A 20744-nucleotide genomic window follows, 5' to 3' on the forward strand; every position below is an offset into this window, starting at 1 on the left:
GACAGTCTAATGATCATATCCAGGATTGGACTGATACATACTAACTATCCCTACTGCATAGCATATGTTAGGTCTAGTACATGACATTGCATACATCAGGCTCCCTACTGCAGAAGCACAGGGAATACGTACGTCTCATATCCTCAACCTCTAGAGGTGTCTTAGGACATTGATCCTTTGACAAATGAATTCCATATCTGTAAGGTAACAGACCTCTTTTGGAATTCTGCATCTTATACCTAGACAATATTTTGTCTATATAAGCTACTTGAGACATGGCTAGTGTTCTGTTCTTGCGGTTCTGAATAATCTGAATCCCGAGAACATACTGCGCATTTCTAAAATCTTTCATTTTCAACTGCGTTGTTAGCCATTTCTTGATGTCAATTAGGTAACCTACTTCATTCTCAATGAGTAGAATATCGTCAACATATAAAACTAAGAACGCTATAGTAGAATTGGCGATCTTCTTGTAAACACAAGGCTCGTCAACATTATGTTCAAAGCCATAAGATTTGATCGTAGTATCAAATCATATATTCTAAGATCTAGAAGCTTGTTTCAACCCATAACTGGATTTTTGAAGCTTGCAAACCTTTTATTCTTGACCCTATGCAATAAACCCTTCTGATTGAGCCATATAGATACTCTCCTCAAGATCGCCGTTTAGAAAGGCTGCCTTGACATCCATCTGCCAAATTTCATAGTCATAAAAGGTGGCAATAGATAAGAGTATTCTAATCGACTTAAGTATAGCAACAGGAGAGAAAGTTTCTTCATAGTCCACTCCCTCTCTCTAGGTATAACCCTTGCCACAAGTCGAGCCTTAAAAGTCTGTACTTTACCGACCTGGTCTCATTTTCTCTTGTAGATCCACTTACAACCAATTGATTTACATCATTTGGTTGATCTACAAGTTCCCAAACAAAATTGAAGTACATAGACTCCATTTCGAGGTCCATGGCTTTGACCCACTGATCACAGTCCACATCTTTTATCGCCTGTTTATAGGTCGAGGGATCCTCTATGCCGTCATCAGGTATGACGACTTATGTTTCTGTTAAACCCAAGTAATGGTCAGGCTGATGAACAACCCTCCCACTACATCGAGGCATTCTCAACTCTTGAGAAGGATTTGACTGACCAGATGTACTAGTTTTATCTACTACTTTATTAGATGAACTAGCTCTATCTGTAGCGTCTTTGGAAATTTCATTCAATACTAGTCTACAGTGAGGTTGATGACTTCTTATGTGGTCTTCCTCTAAGAATGTGGCATTTTTCGATACAAATACCTTATTCTCTTTTGCATCATAAAATAGACCACCTTTTGTTTCTTTTGGATAACTTACAAATAGGCATAGTTTTGAATGACGTTCCAATTTTTTAGGATTTTGCACCAACACGTGTGCCGGGCATCCCCAAATCCTAAAGTGACGTAAACTATCTTTACGCCCTTTCCATAGCTCATAAGGTGTTTCTGAAACACTTTTAGATGGAACGTTATTCAAAATATAGACAACAATCTCTAATGCATGTCCCCAAAAGGAATCAGGTAACTCAGCAAAGCTCATCATTGAGCGAACCATGTCCAACAAGGTTCTGTTTCTTCTTTCAGATACACCGTTCTGCTGAGGCATATTAGGTACAGAGAGTTGTGACTTGGTTCCGTATTCTATCATATAGTCCTGGAATCTTAAGTCCATGTATTCCCCACCTCGATCTGATCGTAGTGTCTTAATTGTTTTACCTAACTGGTTCTCAACCTCAGCCTTATATTCCTTGAACTTTTCAAAAGAATCAGACTTGTGATGCGTTAAGTAAATATGACCATAACTTGAATAATCATCAATAAAATTGATGAAATNATGCGTTAAGTAAATATGACCATAACTTGAATAATCATCAATAAAATTGATGAAATATTCATACCCACCTCGAACTTTGACATTCATCGGTCCACAGAGGTCCGAATGTACGAGCTCTAAGGGTATTGTGGCTTTGAGACCTTTTCCAGTAAAAGATCTCTTAGTCATTTTTTCCTCAAGACGAGACTCACATGGAGGTAAAGAATTGTCTTTTAAATGATTTAGGAGTCCATTCTTAACCAATCTTTCAATCCTATTGAGATTTATGTGACCAATTCTTAAGTGCCATAGATAGGCATTAGAAGAAACTTTTTGTCTTTTATTCTGAGTTTCGACTGTTCTAAACATCTCAGTATTTAAGACAAATTTTGCTTTAGTTGGTCTTAACTTATATAAATTGTTTTCAAGTATAGCAGAACAAATTTGAATACCTTTTCTGAAAATGAACGCTTCATTAACTTCAAAAGATATTTTATACATTTGTTCCATAATACAACCGATAGATATTAAATTCCTCTTCATAAGAGGTGCATACTAAACATCTTTAAGTATGATATATCTATCGTTGAAAAATAACTTCAAGTCTCCCACTGCTTCGGCCGAGAAAACCTCTCCTGTTCTAACCTTGAGGGTGATCTCGCCTTCTTCATGTTTTTTCAGGAACTAGTTTCCTGAAAAGAGAAGCAAATATGATTAGTGGCTCCTAAATCCAATATCCAGGTTGAGGTATCATCCTCCACTAAACATGTCTCACCAACTAGTAAATCATATTTACCTTGTGCTTCTTTCAAGGCAGGGGCCTGAAGACATTCCTTAGTTAAGACAAATCTTAGATCATCTATTATTAGAGTTGAATTCAGGTTGTTTTTCCATGTTGAGTAATTATCGCCGTTTAGTTTCTCGGAAGCTAAGAGTTGATCTAAAGAGCTAGTCATGCTGAAATGAAAAACATATCCTTTTTAGTAAAAATATTAATCTTTTAAATCCAATCAAGTTTAGCAAAAATTTTAATAATGTACCCTTCATTATTATATTTTGCAACGATATTTCAATGGTTTAGAATAACCTCCACCGAGGGGTGATCGACTATTCCTAAGACTATCTTGACTAGATACTATCACAAGAATAAATCTTATTCCTATAGTAACTCAGTTATCGCTACTTTGGTTAAGAATTTACTAACACTTAGTAATTCTTGTAAGTGTGACCCTCCATTTTCAGACCTCAAAGATCGGAATCATTATGCTCCCGAAGTTGGAAAGACAAGAATGAAAACGGATCTGAGAGACCCTATCTATTTCTAGAGTTCGTGGAGTTCCGAATCCTATAATACAGCCCTCCGATTGGTAAGGTCGCTCCAGGGCAGACATGGAGGCGGATTATAGGAATCTCACGGTGCGACCTAATGGAAGAGACCGTAGGATGTGTTGACACACTTTCTTTTCCCACTTACTATGAATAACTTCCCTTATTCACCTTGGTATTGACTCATGCAAACACTCTCCGAATGGAGTCCGCTCCCAGGATGGCCCAAAGCCAAGCATGAATCTCATGGTGTGAACTCTTAGGGATGCTAGAGCTAAAAGTACATTACTTATCTCTAGCTGAAGTGTTCTAGACGGTTAGGGTATAGAATACTTAGCGATACATTTCAGCTAACTAAACATATCCTAAGTCTAGATGATTCATCTGAGTATAACTTTTATACTGGATTTTTAACCTACAATGTCTAGGTGATAAAAAAAATTTATTACCTCACACCGCTCACGCATGCTCATAAAACTGGTTTAACCTAACTCAGACTACAGCTCGATCTCCAGGTAGTAGGTGTTCCGTGAACCGTCAACTTAAAAACCTTCAACCTTATTCATCTTATCTGACTTTTTGCCAAGATCTTGCCGGGTGAGTTTTCTTGTAGATTCGGTTTTACAAGATATTGACCTATTTTCTATGAAAATTGGGATTGCTCGATGGTTAACCCTAAATGAGCATGCATCTTATCTTTATTATAGATTTTAGAAGTCTAGGTTATTTTATAACAATTATAAAATAAATTATAACAATTATAACCTTAGAGCATTCATCTATAACATGCTTCCTCAATCAAACATGCTTTAATATAACACTTATATTATGCTCTAATACCATATGATGGAACACGAGACATACGCAGTGAAATTACGACCTAATTACACTCTAATTGCTTTTAAATTAAAAGAAAATAGCATGCAATTTGAAGGAAAAATAATAATTAAAATTACATTTGAAGCTCCCAAAAACCGCTTTTCCTCGTTGAATCTCGACTCGAACTCTTCCGGACCACCACTAGAGTTGACCTACTATCCTCTGGACTCAGAACGGGGTTGTAGGACCCGGTGGATGAAGAAAACCGAGAGAGAGAAAAAGATGGGAAAAAAATGGAATTTTGGTTTTGGGTTTTCCCTTTTTTTAGCCCAATTTTGAAAAACTATTTGGCAAAATTGGCAAAACTTTTTTCATTCAAAATGAAAGCCCATTTTATAGAAAAAACCATGCAACAATTGCATGAACGAACATCCATAAAAACCCAACACCTATAATCCACTATCTTAGTGGGCTTAATGTCTCGGGACTGGATAGCAACACCTAGCCCATATTTTGTTTGTAGAATTATATCAACAAAAGTTGGATTTCCACACTAATCTTGTCAAAGGGCAGAAAATAGTCCAATTTGACCAAAGTCAAATTTGACCAAAAACTCATCATTTTGAATTTTTATCGATTTTTCGGTGATTTGATAATTTTGACCTCCCGAGCATAATGCACATTATTTTCCGAAATCTCACATATTGAAATAGGTCGGTCAAAGTTGTGACTTTTCAAAGTCAAGAAGTCCACTCTTTGACTTTTTATCTTTGACCAATTTCCATTATTTTTCGAGCTTCCGAATAATGAACGTATTCATATTCCTTGATATTTAAACCCCATCCCTTAATAATTTAAAGCCTGTATCATCTTAAACTTGAAAATAATCCGGACCACAATATCACATATACTTGTCGTTTCCTCTTTTACCTAATATGAAACAATTGACTTATTCTAATCATATACTGTTTCTAAAGTTTATTTCCATATGAGATAAGTAGGGGAACTCTATGAACCTATTAGTCATCATGGGCTCCAATGATCCAGATGTAGCTAGCTAAGACTCTTTAGACGGGTAGTCAACATCTTCATTAACTAACGGGTCATTCACATTATAGCTAATACGCTGCAACTCCACCTACTATAGATATATTTGTGTCCATTGACTATAACCATGATTAGTAAGTTAATCCTTCACAGGTTGTTCGTAATATTCGGCTGGGTCATAAAAAACCGTTTTAACCCCCGAGACTAACACTTATTCCTTAAGTTCCACTGATCCTCTAATGAACAATTGGTTTAAGGTCCAACTTATAAATAGAATCCCTCTCGGGATAAGGAGAGGGTGGGGCCCCTTGTTCAAGACCTACATTCAGTACTAAAGGGAACAACCTATCTACTATCCCTATAACGGGTAGGAGTGAATTCCGTCTTGCATCCTATATTCCCAGCTATCCACCTAATCTTACCCCTGAAATGGGAGGCTTATTGGGCCAGCGATGATGAGTTGCCCTCACCTATGCAAATCTAAGAATAATTCCGAGTGAACAGGAGTTCATAGTTAGCTCAGGATTAAGATTAAGTTACCTAGGTCATCAATTAACGAAATAGTTCGTTTTATACATAAAACGACATTTAGAACATAAAAAGTGGCTATTTCATGGTTCAGTCTTATGCAAACTCATTGCATAGGATGCCCCCACTCACATATCTCTATATGAACGATTCAGGATCACATCGTTTGTACTAACTACAAAGTGGGATGCATCCATAGTATCCCCAGAATAAGGCGTTCAACCTTATTCATATACTATAGACCATTTTGGCTATATATTTGAACTTGATCCACATTTATGTCACTACATAAAGTTCAAACTACATTAAATAGCCTCAGGACCTTAGTTTATTGGATTCAAGATTACAATTTCAATAACAACTTTATCGAAAAAAAAAAAACAGACTATGTTTATTAATTTACAAACTACGAGTTTTAGGACATAAAATCCAACATATTTGACCCTCTCACTGTTTTTCTTGCAACGATCAAGGCGAACGATTGCGGAGGCGTTACACAAAGAAGCAACTTATCTTATTCCATCACCGCAATCCAAACAAGATAGATCGCCACAAAGTAGGATGCGCCAACAAACAATGCGGGCAATAGCGCAAATTTGGGGGTTGTACTCTTCCTTGACTTTATTCCAAATTCTGCACTATCGCATCGCATTTTAATCTTGAAAGTTTTATCACCGCATCCTCTTTGATTACTGCAATCATTTAATATTGATAAATTTAGTAAGTCGCCGCATGAGTTCTTTGCCAATTACGATTTCAATGATGAAACACATGCTTCTATTTTTTCGTATACACCAGAGTCAACTTAATCTTAGAAAAATCACCTCATGAAATATTTCTAGAAGTTAGTGGTCTGCTAGCTTTCTTTCAAACTGACCCTTTACCAAACTTTCCAAGAACATCGCATGACTTCTTTCAATCTTTTGGCAATGAGGACATTGCCGCATTTTAAATTTGGGGGTGAGGTATTTATTTTCGACCTTGCTATTTTGAAAAAAAAAAAAGAGAAGAAGAAAAAGTGGAAAATTTTGAGAATAAAAACTCCACTGTCATTGCAAGGGGAAAAACCATGTTGATAAGAGTTAAGTTGTGAAAGACACTTATCCGTAGTTGGATGTCCGCATGAAACATATGGGGGCTAGCCAAAACGAAAGTAAGTCGCCAGGATCAACGTATAAATAAATGACCGCAACTACACTGCCAAGTAGGTATGAGTTTAGTTTGAGAAAGAGCGTCTTGCTTGTAGTTGGATGTCCGCATGACACACATGGGAGCAAGCCAAAACGAAGGTAAGGCACTTGGATTAGCACAAGGTCAGAGAAAAAAAAATAACAATGTCAAAAATATGCAAGGATAAAATCATTTTACACCCCAGTGAAATTTTTTTTTTGTTGAAATAAATCATGCGATGTCATGGAATCTAGTAAAGCCTTTTGAAGGTTGCAGTCCCTAGGTCTTAGAAATATTTTAAGAAGAGACTTAAATAAGAATCAAGGAAATTTTGGTGTATAGGATTTAAATGAAGTATCCTTGAGAAATCTAGGAAAAGAGATTGCGGTCGACTTGCTAAAGGAAATCTTTAGCTTATGCTTGAGGACAAGCATTGTTTAAATTTGCGGGTGTGATAACGGACAGAAATGCACGTTATTACAGTGCTAAGTTATTAAACAATGAAGGTTTGCGTTGATAAAATATGTTAGATTGTGTCCAAAAAGCATTAAAGTTTATAACATTGCGGTCGCATGCGTTTATCACATAAGAACAGTTAACTTTGGTATTTTTATGCTGAATATGCGTTAACGCAGGGCGAAAAGCGCGATCACAAGAAATCAATGGTCGAGCGCAGCATTACCGCAAGGCTTTGCAGTGATTTGTGCTCGCAAACATCTGCTCAAGAAGGATTGCTGCATAGAGCCGACGCAACTTGGTGGGTGCATCTAGGTGAAAAGCATAATTAATCACGATGGGACAGAAAGCTGATGACGGTCGAATCCGAATTAAGTTGACAAGTCGCTAACGATAACAAATACACTCAGCTTTTCGATGACAAATATTTGGCGCTTCAGTTAGAGAATTAAAGCCATCCCATCTGTGCAATCATAAGAGAGAAGCCATTTTTCACCCTGAAGCTCTATAAATACCAAAGGCATCCTTCAGAAAAGGGGTTCAGTTAATTCAGCAGTTCAACAAGTTTTTGTTCATAGTTCAGCCTTGTCCATAGTTTTCTTTTATTTTTTAAGAAGGTGGAGTGAGAGAAGAGAAGAGACGCTGGAAGGTCGCTCAGGGCAACTCGAGAGAGAACCCGGAGGCGTAGAAAGAAAAGAGCGGGCCGACCCTCGCGAGAGAGAGATTATCTTTTGAACAAGAGAAGAAAAGACAGTGAAAAAGCCTGGGAAGCAAGAGATTGCTACCATGCTCTTTATTCTCTTCTTGCATTGTTATTTTGTACTTCAACTTTATATCTATACAACGGAAGTTCTTATTCTACATTTGTTCACTCTCTTAGCATGCATGAGTAGCTAAACTTGTCGAAGGGGTTGAGAGGAACTAAGCTAACATGACCTAAGATCTTCATTGCGTGCGATTATCTTGTTTTATGCTGTGCCCAAACTCTTTAGAGCTACTCGAGAGAGAGTCTAAAGAAAGAACCTAAGACTTGAGAGAGCTAGGTTAGAATCTAGACTCGAGAGAGCAAGATTAATTCTGCATAAACAAGAGATAGGGACTTAGAGATAAGTTCTATTTGCCAATATGCATCGCATGCACCCTAGAGATAGGTTGTGATATTATGTGGCCACCTTGTTTATGTGTGTGTCATTTTGTCATCGCATGGATAAGAATAGAGGCTTATGTGTAGGTCCTATAAACTTATCGCATATATCGTATGCGTTCTAGCATTAGAATCCATAGCATTCTCATCGAGAGATGGTTTACTATTGTATGTGTGCTACATGGTCGCATAACATGAACACATCCTAGGAAGTGTTAGTCGAACCTTTCTCAACCCGTTCACCGCATACTCATCGCATCTTCCGTTTTATCAACTCTTTTCGAAACTCCACCGCATTTATTTATTTTATTACCGCAACCAACAACACCAACACCAAATTATTTATTATATTATTATAAATATAAATGATAACCAACTTATCATACTATATTTATAACCTATAGTTTTAATATTTCATCTCATGAAACATACAAACCATAACTCTTTTTCTATTCCATGGCACTTAATGTAAATCTCATTTATATTAACTCTCCACTTGATGTATCTCATACACCATACTAATCATATCATATATAATCGAATTACCTCTTGAATTTGAACATTTCAAATCAATACCAAGAACTGATCCTCAAGTTGAATCCATTTAGCTACCAAGGGAACCATATGAACTTGTAGCTCGAAGCTCCAACGATTTGTGAATAACTGACTAAACTCGTTAGTCACGGGATCCACCATCCGTTAACTGCCAGACATTTCACTAAAGACCGACAGCTGAACTTTCCTAACTACAGATATATTATGTGTCCATCTTAACCAATCAATGATGTGACGACCCTTCACAGATCGCTCGTAAGTACAACTCGGCCAATAACCATTATGCCCCTGTAGTTACATCTAACTCTTTAAGTGCCACTGATCCCTCTAATGAACATAAGTCATAATCCTACTATGACTGAGTCCTTTTTTCCAAAGAGAAGTTGTGGCCACTATGTTCAAGCCCCGAAATCAGCCCTTGTGGGAGCAGTCTATCTACTTGTAGGATTGTATCGATAGCAGCGGAAGGACAAGGATCATCTAAGCATTCAAATTCACTAATTTTGGCATAATATAATGCATTCTTCTGCAGAAAAATGGGTTTCAAGACATACCTCTTGTAGAACTTCTTCAAAGCTCCTTCTCCAGCTGCAATCTTCTCCATATCTTATTGTAGACCACTTCAAGATCTTCCCCACTATTCTCTTGGTGCTCTAGATTGAGTTGTGGGACTCAAAACAAGTTTGAATCAAGAGATGAAGGAGAAAAGCTCACTGTTGCAACCTTATTGAAGAACCTTTCTTCAAACCAGTTTTTCTCTCAAAACTCTTTTGATTGCATGCCCGATTTTCACTCCAATCTCTTCATTATAAGGCAGATCAACATGCAAAGAGAAGAGCTGTAGAGTTGCAGCTCATGCTTGGAGAAGACAAAGGCAAGATATTGTAATATGTATGAGCTAGTTCAAAGATGGATAATGGAAAAATCCATTTTTCCATTTTGTGTTTTTGTTTTTCAATTTTCCAATTTTCCAATTTTATCTAAAAATCAAATTTTGATTTAAAAAATCTATTTGATTTTAAAAATGAAAAATTAACTAATTTCATAAATTAATTATTAAATAAAACTTAATTAATTTAATATCAAATATTAAATTAATTTTAACATATATTCATCTTTATATATTTAAATATTTCTCCTATTCCGTTTAATTCTAAAATTAAACATAATTATATCTCATATAATTACTAATTTCCTTAATTCTAATTTGAACGTTTCAAATTAACTTATCACGTTATTCTAGAGCTAGTCCGTTACGAGTTAGTAGGGGGACCTCGCGGACCTACAGATCATGGGCTCCAATGATCCGAGATTAATTGGCTAAACTCATTAGACCAAATTAATCTCCATTCATTAACTAATGGGTCCTTCCACTAAAGCCCATTGTTGCACGCTCCTCACTGTAGATATATTATGTTCACATGATTTAACCATAATCAGCAAGTCGACCCTTCACAGGTAGTTCATAATAACGGCTAGGTCAAATATTTGTTTTACCCCCAAGATTACGTCTTATTCCTCAAGTCCCTACTGATCCTCTAATGAACAACTGATTTGTGATCCAATCACCAAACCAAACTCTTTCAGCCCAGTGAGAAGGTGAGGCCCCTTGTTCAAGACCTGGATTCAATACTTGAGAGAACAACCTTTTTCCTATCCCTAAATCGGGTAAGTGTAAACTCTATCTTGCACCCTATGTCCCCAGCTATCTATCCAGTCTTACCCCTGAAATGGGAGTCTTATTGAGTCGACGCTGTTGAGCAAACCCTCAACTATGCAAATCTAAAGGCAATCCCAAATAAACAGAAGGTCATAGTTAGCTCAAAATTAAGATCGAGTTACCTAGGTCATCTAGGTGAAATAATCAGTCTTAAACAGTAAACAACGTTATAAAGTAAAAGTGATTTATTTCTTGGTCCTGATCTTATGCAAACTCATTGCATAGGACGCCCCCACTCCTCATGTCATAACATGTACAAATTAGGATCACATCGTATGTAGCACTTTTTACAACTCTTTGTAACAACTACAGAGTAGGCCGCATCCAATGGTGTTATCAGTATAAGGTGCCTAACTTCATTCATGTACCATAGATCATTTTGACTATTTACTCGAACCCGATCCACTCTTATGTCTCCACATAAAGTTCAAGTACTCATACAATAGTCGTGGGTCTTAGTTTATTGGATTTAGACTTTTATACAATTTATGAGATCAATAACAAGTATATTGATAATAGAAAATGTTTATCATTTTACAAACTGCGAGTTTTTAGGACATAAAACCCAACACTACTTACCCCTGCTTCGGGGAAGAAGTGAATTCCATCTTGTGTAATTGGCAACTCCCATATCAAACAAGTCCCCAAAAAGGTAATGTTGAGTTGGCATTCTGGAAACTTTCACCCATACTAATCAATGACCACCTTCAAAGGCAGGAGTTCCCAAAACACTCAGGATTGAGGTCATTTCACCTATGGTCGTTTAGGTGAGATGTAAGTCACCAATATCAATGATGTTATATACATAGACTAGTCATCTCGTGGTCCAGTCTTATACAAACTCTTTGTATAGGATACCCACATTCGCATGTCTCCACATGAATGATCAGGATCTACCATCTGTAGTAGTTTACAACACTTGCAAACCTTTACAAAACGGGTCATATGCGTAGTGTCACCAGGATCAGGTATCCCACCTTAATCTTTATATTACAGACCTATTTAGGTTATCAATTAAGGTATGATCCACTTGTATATCTCATATACATGCTTAAGTTTACATAAGATAACCATGAACTTTGTTTATTGGATATAAGTAAATGCCAGAATGAAATAAAACTTATTTTATTCATAAACAATGTGTATAATTACAAACAACGAGACTTCAGGAGAATTAGGACACCAATCCTAACATTCTTGAAGATTATAAAATAGACCACCTTTTGTTTCTTTAGGGTATCCTACAAATAGGCATACTTTTGAGCGTCGTTCCAATTTCTTCGGATTTTGTACCAACACATGTGTCGGGCATCCCCAGATTCTGAAGTGACGTAAACTATCTTTACGTCCTCTCCATAGCTCGTATGGTGTTTCTGGAACACTTTTTGGAGGAATCACGTTCGAAATATATATGGAAGCTTACACTACATACCCCAAAAGGACTAAGGTAACTGGGCATATATAACTCATCATTGAACGAACCATACCTAACAAGGTTCGATTTCTCCTTTCTACTACATCGTTTTGTTGTGGTGTACCAGGTGTAATGAGTTGGGATTGAAGTCCATGTTCTACTAAATAGTTTTGGAGTTGTAAATCCATATACTCGCCACCTCGTTCTGATCGAAGGGTTTTAATCTTTTTACCTAATAAGTTTTCAACTTCTGTCTTATACTCTTTGAACTTTTCAAGAGTTTCAAACTTATGATGCATTAAGTATACATAGCCATATCTAGAGTAATCATCAATGAAACTGATGAAATACTCAGATCCTCCTCGAGCTTTAACATTCATTGGACCACAAAGATCTAAATGTATTAATTCTAGAGGTTGTTTAGCTCTAATACCATTTACTGAAAAATATCTTTTAGTCATTTTATTCTCAAGACATGATTCACATGGAGGTAAAGATCTTTTTTCTAACTGATTTAGATGTCCATTCTTTACTAATCTCTCAATCTTGTTGAGATTTATGTGTCCAAATCTTAAATGCTAAAGATAGGCTTTCATTTCTTATTTTGAGTTTCGGCTATTTTAAACATCTCTATGTTAAAAATAGCCTCAGTTGGTTTTCATACATATAAGTTATTTTCAAGTTTAGTAGAACATATTTGAACACCTCTTGAACTAATGAACACTTCATTTATATCAATAGTAACTTTATACATATGTTCTAATAAACAGGAGACAGAAGTTAAGTTCCTTTTCATCTTAGGTACATAATATACATTTTCTAACAAAATGTACGATTCTCCAAAAATTAACTTGATATCTTCCACTGCTTCAGCCAAAATGACTTCACCTGTCCCACTTTGAAAATCATCTCATTATTAGTCAGCTGCCTGCAAGAACTAGTTTCCTGAATGAAAGTGCAAATATGATTAGTGACGCCAGAATCCAGTATCCAAGTCAAATGAGAACATTCCACAACATGTTTCTATTACAAGTAAATCAGATTTATCTTGGTTTGCCCTCTTAGCTTTCTTTTCTGCAAGACATTTTGGGCAATTATGTTTCCAATTCCCATCTATGTTACAATGGAAACATTTTCCTTTTGCAACTTTTTTCTTGCTCTTTTCAGCAGGAGTCTTCTTTTTCCCTTTTACCTTCTTCTTCATTTGGATACTTTTATCCCTTTAAGGACCAAACTTCTTTTTTGAAGGTTTTGTTCTCAATGTAGATCCCTTCAGAAATTTCTTTGGGTAACAACATTTGCTTCCCCTTCTTTATTTTTCATTAAAAATTGATAAGTCTGAAGTTCAATTAAGAGAGTTATCAAATTGTAATCAACCTTATTCGTTACAGCGTTAGTGCGAAAAGTTAAGAAGTTCTTCAGAAAAGATTCCATGATCATACTAACTTGACTTTTCTCGTCTATGACTGCCATTCGCTTCCGCAATATTAAAGTGGGCCATCATGTCCAAAATGTATTCTCTAACAGAGGTCCCTTCCTTCATGCAGAAATTATAGACGTATTTTATAACATCGTGTCGTATTGATAATGACGGCTATCCAAACATCTCTTGTAACGACTCCATGATCACTCTAGCAGTGATCATGGTTTCATGCTTTTTAGTAAGCACATCAGATATGCTAGCTAAAATGTAGACTCTAGCTTTTTCATTAGTGTTGATCCACTTGTCATAGGCATCCTGAACATTTCGGCTTGCATTTGAACTGGGAAGAGGAGGATATTCCTCTGTTAAAACAAATCTCAAGTCATCAATAACTAGTATTGTATTTATGTTTGATTTCCAATTTGAATAACCCTCACCATTGAACTTGTCTGAAGCTAGGATTTGAATTATCAAGTTTGACATGTTGAAACATAAACAAATTCTATCAGAAAAAACATTGAAATCCAATTTTAGAAAATGTAATAATTTACCCATATTTTTTTTTATTTGCAACGATACCTGAGTGAGTTAGAATAGATGCTACCGAGGGGTAGTCAAATACTCCTTCACTAAAGCAAGACATTCTTGACTAAATACTAACTCCAAAATAACTCTTTATTCTATTAGTTTTAGTTACCATTTTTTTATCAAGAACTTACTAACTCTTAGTAACTCTTGTAGATGTAGCCCTCCATTTTCAAATTTCATATAACAATATGAACAAGCTCCCGAATTGGACGATAATGTTCAAGATGGAACTAAGAAACCCTATTCATTTCTGAAGTTTGAGTTGTTTCGAATCCTATGTTACAACCCTCTGAGGGGATAGTCATAAGAAACAACTAGCTAATGTCGCCTGAAAAGGACAGTAGGCGCAACATAAGAATCTCACGGTTCAAACTAATGGAAAAGACTGCAGGATATACTGACACATTTCCTGCACCCACTTACTATGAAAAACTTCCCCTATTCACCTTGTTGTTGATCTATGCAAACACTTTCTGAATGGAGCAGCCGCAGTAAAAGCAACACAAAGTCGAGCATGGATCTCACAGTGTGAACTCTTAGAGACGTGAGAGCTTAAAACTATATCATATATATTATTAATCTCCCATTGAAATGTTCTAATTGTTTGGGTATATTCTTTTACTTAGGTATATTTTGGCTAAATAAAATAATCCTAAGTCTAGGTTTTTTATCCAAGTATAACGATTATATTTGGATTTTAAACTACGATTTCTAAGTTATAAAACCATTTTATTACCTCACATCGGTCACGCATGCTCATAAAATCAAGTTAACAACGTTTAATAATTCAACTATAATCCCCAAGTAGCAGGTGTTTTGAAAACCGTCAACTTAAGTACCTCCAGTCTTAGATAGGATTATAGATGATTTGAGTTTGTAACCAAAGTTTTACAAGAGAATGACCTATTTTAACTATTAAAACAAGTTGTTATTTGTTAACCCTACGTGAGCATACTATTTATCTTTGTTATAGATTTTAATTATCTAACCCATTTTATAAAACTGTACACAAGCTATAACATTCATCAAGCATTCCATATTTTAATATAACAATTATATTAAACTTATGAAACCCTATATCATGCATACTATATATTATAACTTATTATAACATACTTTTAATGCATGGAACATGCTTTCCTATGGTGGGATTTTAAATCTACATGGCATACGATATGCACATACAAGATTTAATTTAATTAAAACATACATCACATGCATAAACAATTAAACAAATACTGATATGGACCAGTTTTGGCATCCTAAGCAAGCAAATAGCTTTAAAACACTACTGGACCGCTCGAACCGACCTGAATCGCCCGAACTGGACCTCAAAAGCTCCAAACAGTGTTGAACTGAACCAAGAATGGTTGAACCGAACCTCCAACTAGCTGAACCGGTCGAACCAGACCAACCCCACAAATTGGCTCCTTGTGCATGCATTCCGGGCTGGGATGAGCAGCGTTGCAACACCTTGATAACTTGTATAAATACAAGTTATTTATACTGTTTTATTTAGATATTGTGGCCAAAAGAAAGGAAAGTTGTGTCGATTGTATAGAAATTAGCTAAGAAATGCAAGAATTATAAATTGTCTTCAATACACCCACTGACACCATTGCGATGGTAGAAAATAATATTTCAAGTCTATTTTGCAGGAAATCAAGCCACCGCATGCGTTCAAGGCTCAAGATAAACTGAACAATGCATCTACGTCACATTGCGCCAATCATTAAAAAACGAATAGACGATCAACACAATGATGGCGCATGCGACAATTGATCAAGAGCTAAGCGATCAACGCAATCTCAACTGCATGTGGTAATAAAAAAAAAACAACATTGCATGCGGGCAAACGATCGAAGATGTAAAGAGCAACGCAATTGCGGAGGATTCTGACGCGTGTACAGCTCACCGTTGTGAATTTCTGATGGGATTGATTGCGTAACAGAAGGAATATTATCTCCACCATTCCAGGAACTGCCTTAACAATAAAGTGGGGACCACAAGTCAGAGAGTTAAAGCTTATCTTATAAATAGCTTCGGCAATTCCACTGAAATGATATGCTTGAATACAGAGAAAAGTGTATATACAGATCTGAAAGAGAGACTAGTTGAGCGACTAATCATAGTAGATCCGGGAAGAATTAAGAGACAAGGCTGAGAGATGAGTCTCCAGGCAAAGAATCCTTCTGATCCCCGCCATCGAAGCTCTATACGAAGGTCACCTCTACTAGACGAGCAAGCATGAGAGGGAAGCTCTTCTGTTCATCCATTCCACATGCCGGCAAGCAAAACCACCGTCCAGATCTGTGTCAAGACGTTGACACTCTTTTGTATTTATTTCTATCTCTTCAACATCACTTGTATTCATCTTCTTAGTCTATCATTCACACCATGTATCAGACGCTTAATCTTAGTATTGAATGTTATGATCATTTCCATTATCATTTCTCTGTCTATTTCCATTCACCCATAATTCATTTTCTCCATGACGTTTTCTTAATCCCCTGGTAATTAGCAAGAATTAAACAAGTAAATTAATTGGGTTAAGGAAATAATTAAGTTTAGTCAAGGCATGCTAGACAACATCTTCACCTGTAAGAGCAGAAGTGAAGATGTCATTTCGCCTATCGAGATAGGGTTGGAAGAATGCGTTAACTAAAGCAAGAAGTACTTCTAGAGATGGAAGCAACCTTGCGTTCACCACGTTCATCCCTGTTTCACCATAGATATATGGGAACGCGACCGATCACCAAGAGGTGTACACCAAGGGAAAGCGGAATCTTAGTTACATCTTTAATGCAATTAACAAACTTGTGACGTTTGTACTAATTATTATTTCTCCTTCTGATTCATCCATAAAGACTTGTCATCGCATACTACGATCCTTTGTATAAACTTCACAATCAGTCTCAAATTCAGTATCATGTATATCATGTATCTTGTATCTTACATCACATTAGCTTAGGTTTATTTTCATCGCAATTTATTTTATTAATGCAACTTTAGTTTATCTGCACATTTTTACTTTACCGCAATTTACTTTCCTGTACAAACACACAATCTTTATTAATTGTAAAAACCAGTAGGATATATCACAAATGTAACACATTAACGACAACAATCCCTGTGTTCGACCTCGGATTATTCTGAGAAACTTGTGTTGGAATTATACTTGGTTTCAACGCAAGGAAACTTGTGACAACGCATTACTCCATAGCATACTACAAGCATATAGTTAAAACGCATCTATCTAGAAGTAGTATCGCAAAAAATGTGAATGAGCAATAACACAGCATAAGATTACATTTTGCGTTACAAGTTTATGGCAACATGAGCTTTCATCATCATGCATGCACATTACACACTCATCAATCCTAAGTCATCAAGTTTATGGCACCGTTGTCGGGGATTGGTAATGGTTAGTGCTGAGTACTTTTGTAGTATGTGCAGGACAGATCTCTTTGTACTGTCTGTTTATCACGAAGAGCAGGCTGACGGTTTATGAGTATTGGAATAAATCCAAAAATTCAAAGCTGACCCAGAGATCAGGTATATTTTTCGTGCAGAAGCACATCAGAACCAGATTAAGTGCCAGAATTTCAAGACCTACGGTTGTGGAGAATGCAAGATTTGAGAAATGTGCAATGCATTCTCCATACCTAGTGTGATTCCCGAAGGAAGTAGATCATATCTCTCCCCGTATACATTGCGGGATGAGACCTGTCTCTTATACACATCTAGATGTGTATAAGAGACAGGATCATATCTCTCCCCGTATACATTGCGGGATGAGACTAGGAGGAGAACAATGTCCTTGAAGCCATTGGGCAGGCAAGCTTGATCGCCTGCGGAGGTGTGGATTGCTATCATCATGGGAAATTGTCTTTCGGTCTATATCTCAATTCTATGTTTACTTGCTTTTTGAATTACTGTCTTTATTGCTTTATGAATCTTTTTATTTAATGCTTCTGTAACATTGTTTTTTATTGCTTTATGAAATTATTCCTCATTTAATTCACTTGCGTTAATTTCCGTGCTTTCTTTAATTTCCTTACTTTTCTGTCTTAAAAGCGTTATCCTTAAATTTTGGTGAATGATTGTTTAATAAGAAGAGAATTAATACCGCAAAGTCTTTTCGATTTGCGTTAGTGATGAATTAAAAAAAGGAAAAATAAAATTTGGTATGCAACGTGATGATGGGTGCATTTTGTGATAGCAAGATACACTTTGAGTCCATTCTACCCAAATGCATTGCATTGAGGGGTGTGTTGCGCTCGTATGTATTGTTAGCCCGTCCTTAGCGAAAACGCACTATGTTGAGGTAGTATTGCGCTGGTAGAAGTACCATGCGCCCGTCCTCCAGAAATACGTTGAGTTAAAGGGTGTGTTGCGATGATACATGCGTTGTTGCCTGTCCTCTGCAAATATGCATTTGTGTTAATGGAAGCGTGGTGTTAATTTTTAATCGTGCACCCGTCTGAATAAAAAACAAAAGATAATTTCATTCATTGTTTTCTTTGTATAGAAGCTAATTCTTTGATTCTTTGTACATGAAATTTTTTTTTGTATTACGTTGATTGTAATTCCTTGTATACTTAGTTAATTTTTAATACAACTAAGTAACAATTCTTTCAAGTACGCAATAGCCTCTTCTTTATCATCCTTTGTCATTATTTGTGATATTCTTGATCTTCTATTTTGGGTTGTTCATTGCGCTGCCATGATGAGTTACACTTAGTAGCATTTCTCAGACTTTGTATTTTTTGACTAACACTTAGTTAATTCGTGGCTATAGCACTATTTTATCTTTTATCCTTCAAAATCATGTTCAAACCTTCTTTTCAAAAAATTTATCTAAGTGTTTGTCTATTCTATCCAAACAACACAATGAGGACCTTGCGTATCTCTAAATTTGGGGGTGAGGAAGGTCTGAGCAGATGCGATCAAGTAGATGCGGTCATTAAGAAAAATGCGTTCATTTCTATAAAAAAAAAAGAAAAAAAAAAGTATGTGTTAAGGAAATAATTATGTTTACCTAAAGCATGCTAGACGGCATCTTCACCTGTGAGAGCATAAATGAAGATGCCATTCTGCCTATTGAGAGAGGGTTGGAAGAATGCGTTAACTAAATCAAGAAGTACTTCTAGAGATGGAAGCAACCTTGTGTTCAGGTTCGCCACGTTCATCCCGGTTTCACCATAGAGATATGGGAACGCGGCCGATCACCGAGAGGTGTATGCCAAGGGAAAGTGGAACCTTAGTTACATCTTTAACGTAATTAACAAACTTGCGACGTTTGTACTAATTATTCTTTCTCCTTCTGATTCATCCATAAAGACTTTCCACCGCATACCACGATCCTTTGTATAAACTTCACAGTCAGTCTCGAGCTCAGTATCATGTATATCATGTATCTTGTATCACATTAGCTTAGGTTTATTTTCATCGCAATTTATTTTATTAACGCAACTTTAGTTTATCTGCATAATTTTACTTTACCGCAATTTACTTTCCTGTACAAACATACAATATTTATTAATTGTAAAAACCGATCGCATATATCACAAATGTAACACATTAACGACAACAATCCCTGTGTTCGACCTCAGATTACTTTGAGAAACTTGCGTTGGAATTATACTTGGTTTTAACACAAGGAAACTTGTGACAATGCATTACTCCATAGCATACTACAAGCATATAGTTAACAATGCATATATCTAGAAGTAGTATCACATTAAATGTGCATGAGCAACAACACAACATAAGATTACATTTTGCGTTACAAGTTTATGGCAACATGAGCTTGTAGCACATCATCATGCATGCACATTACACACTCATCAATTCCCAAGTCATCAGTCAACCTACGTGAGCATGCAGCTATTGTTTATGGATGTTGAGCATGTCTAAAGTTTTATAAGTTGCATTAAATATTTAATATAACACTTTATATTAAATACAAAAAACCCTAACATGCATACTATATATTATAACAATTTATAACATATTTTCAATGCATGTAACATGCTTTCTATGATGGGATTTTAAATCTATATGGCATACTATATGCACATACAAGATTTATTTAATTATAACATACATCAAATTCATAAATAATTAAACATGGACTGATATGGTTTTAGTTTTGGCATAAACAAGCATACAGAAGCCTAACAATTACAAATAGCTTCAAAATCGTCTTTGAACTGCTCGAATCGCTCCAAACCGAACCCAAGCATCTTGAACCGGACTGGATGAGTCTGAATTGGACCAGCCAAAAACACTTTGAAGCTGAACCAAATTGGACCTTGAGAAAACTGGTCGAACCGGCTGTTCTCGATCCAACCTCGATGTCTTGCTAAGGCCGATCGTGTAACGCTAAAGGCAATCGTCTAGCTCCATCGCCTTTGTGTTTGTGAAGGGGTACAACGATTGCTTAAGTGTTTTTCTACAAACTAAACGATCGTTTAGCTTTATCGCATAAAACTACACAATCGCTTAACTCCATTGCTTAGCTATCGCTAAGCTCTATCATATAGAACTACACCATCGCTTAACACCATCGCCTAGCACTTCATGTCATCGTTTAGTATCTGTCGCAGCTAAAACGATCACTTAACTCCATTGTATAAAAATCATCGTGTCGCTTAGCTTTTCGTCTACACAATCGCTTAGCTCCGTATCTAAACGATCGCTCA

This window comes from Benincasa hispida, chromosome 3, assembly GCF_009727055.1.
Source record: "Benincasa hispida cultivar B227 chromosome 3, ASM972705v1, whole genome shotgun sequence".
Classification (NCBI taxonomy): domain Eukaryota; kingdom Viridiplantae; phylum Streptophyta; class Magnoliopsida; order Cucurbitales; family Cucurbitaceae; genus Benincasa; species Benincasa hispida.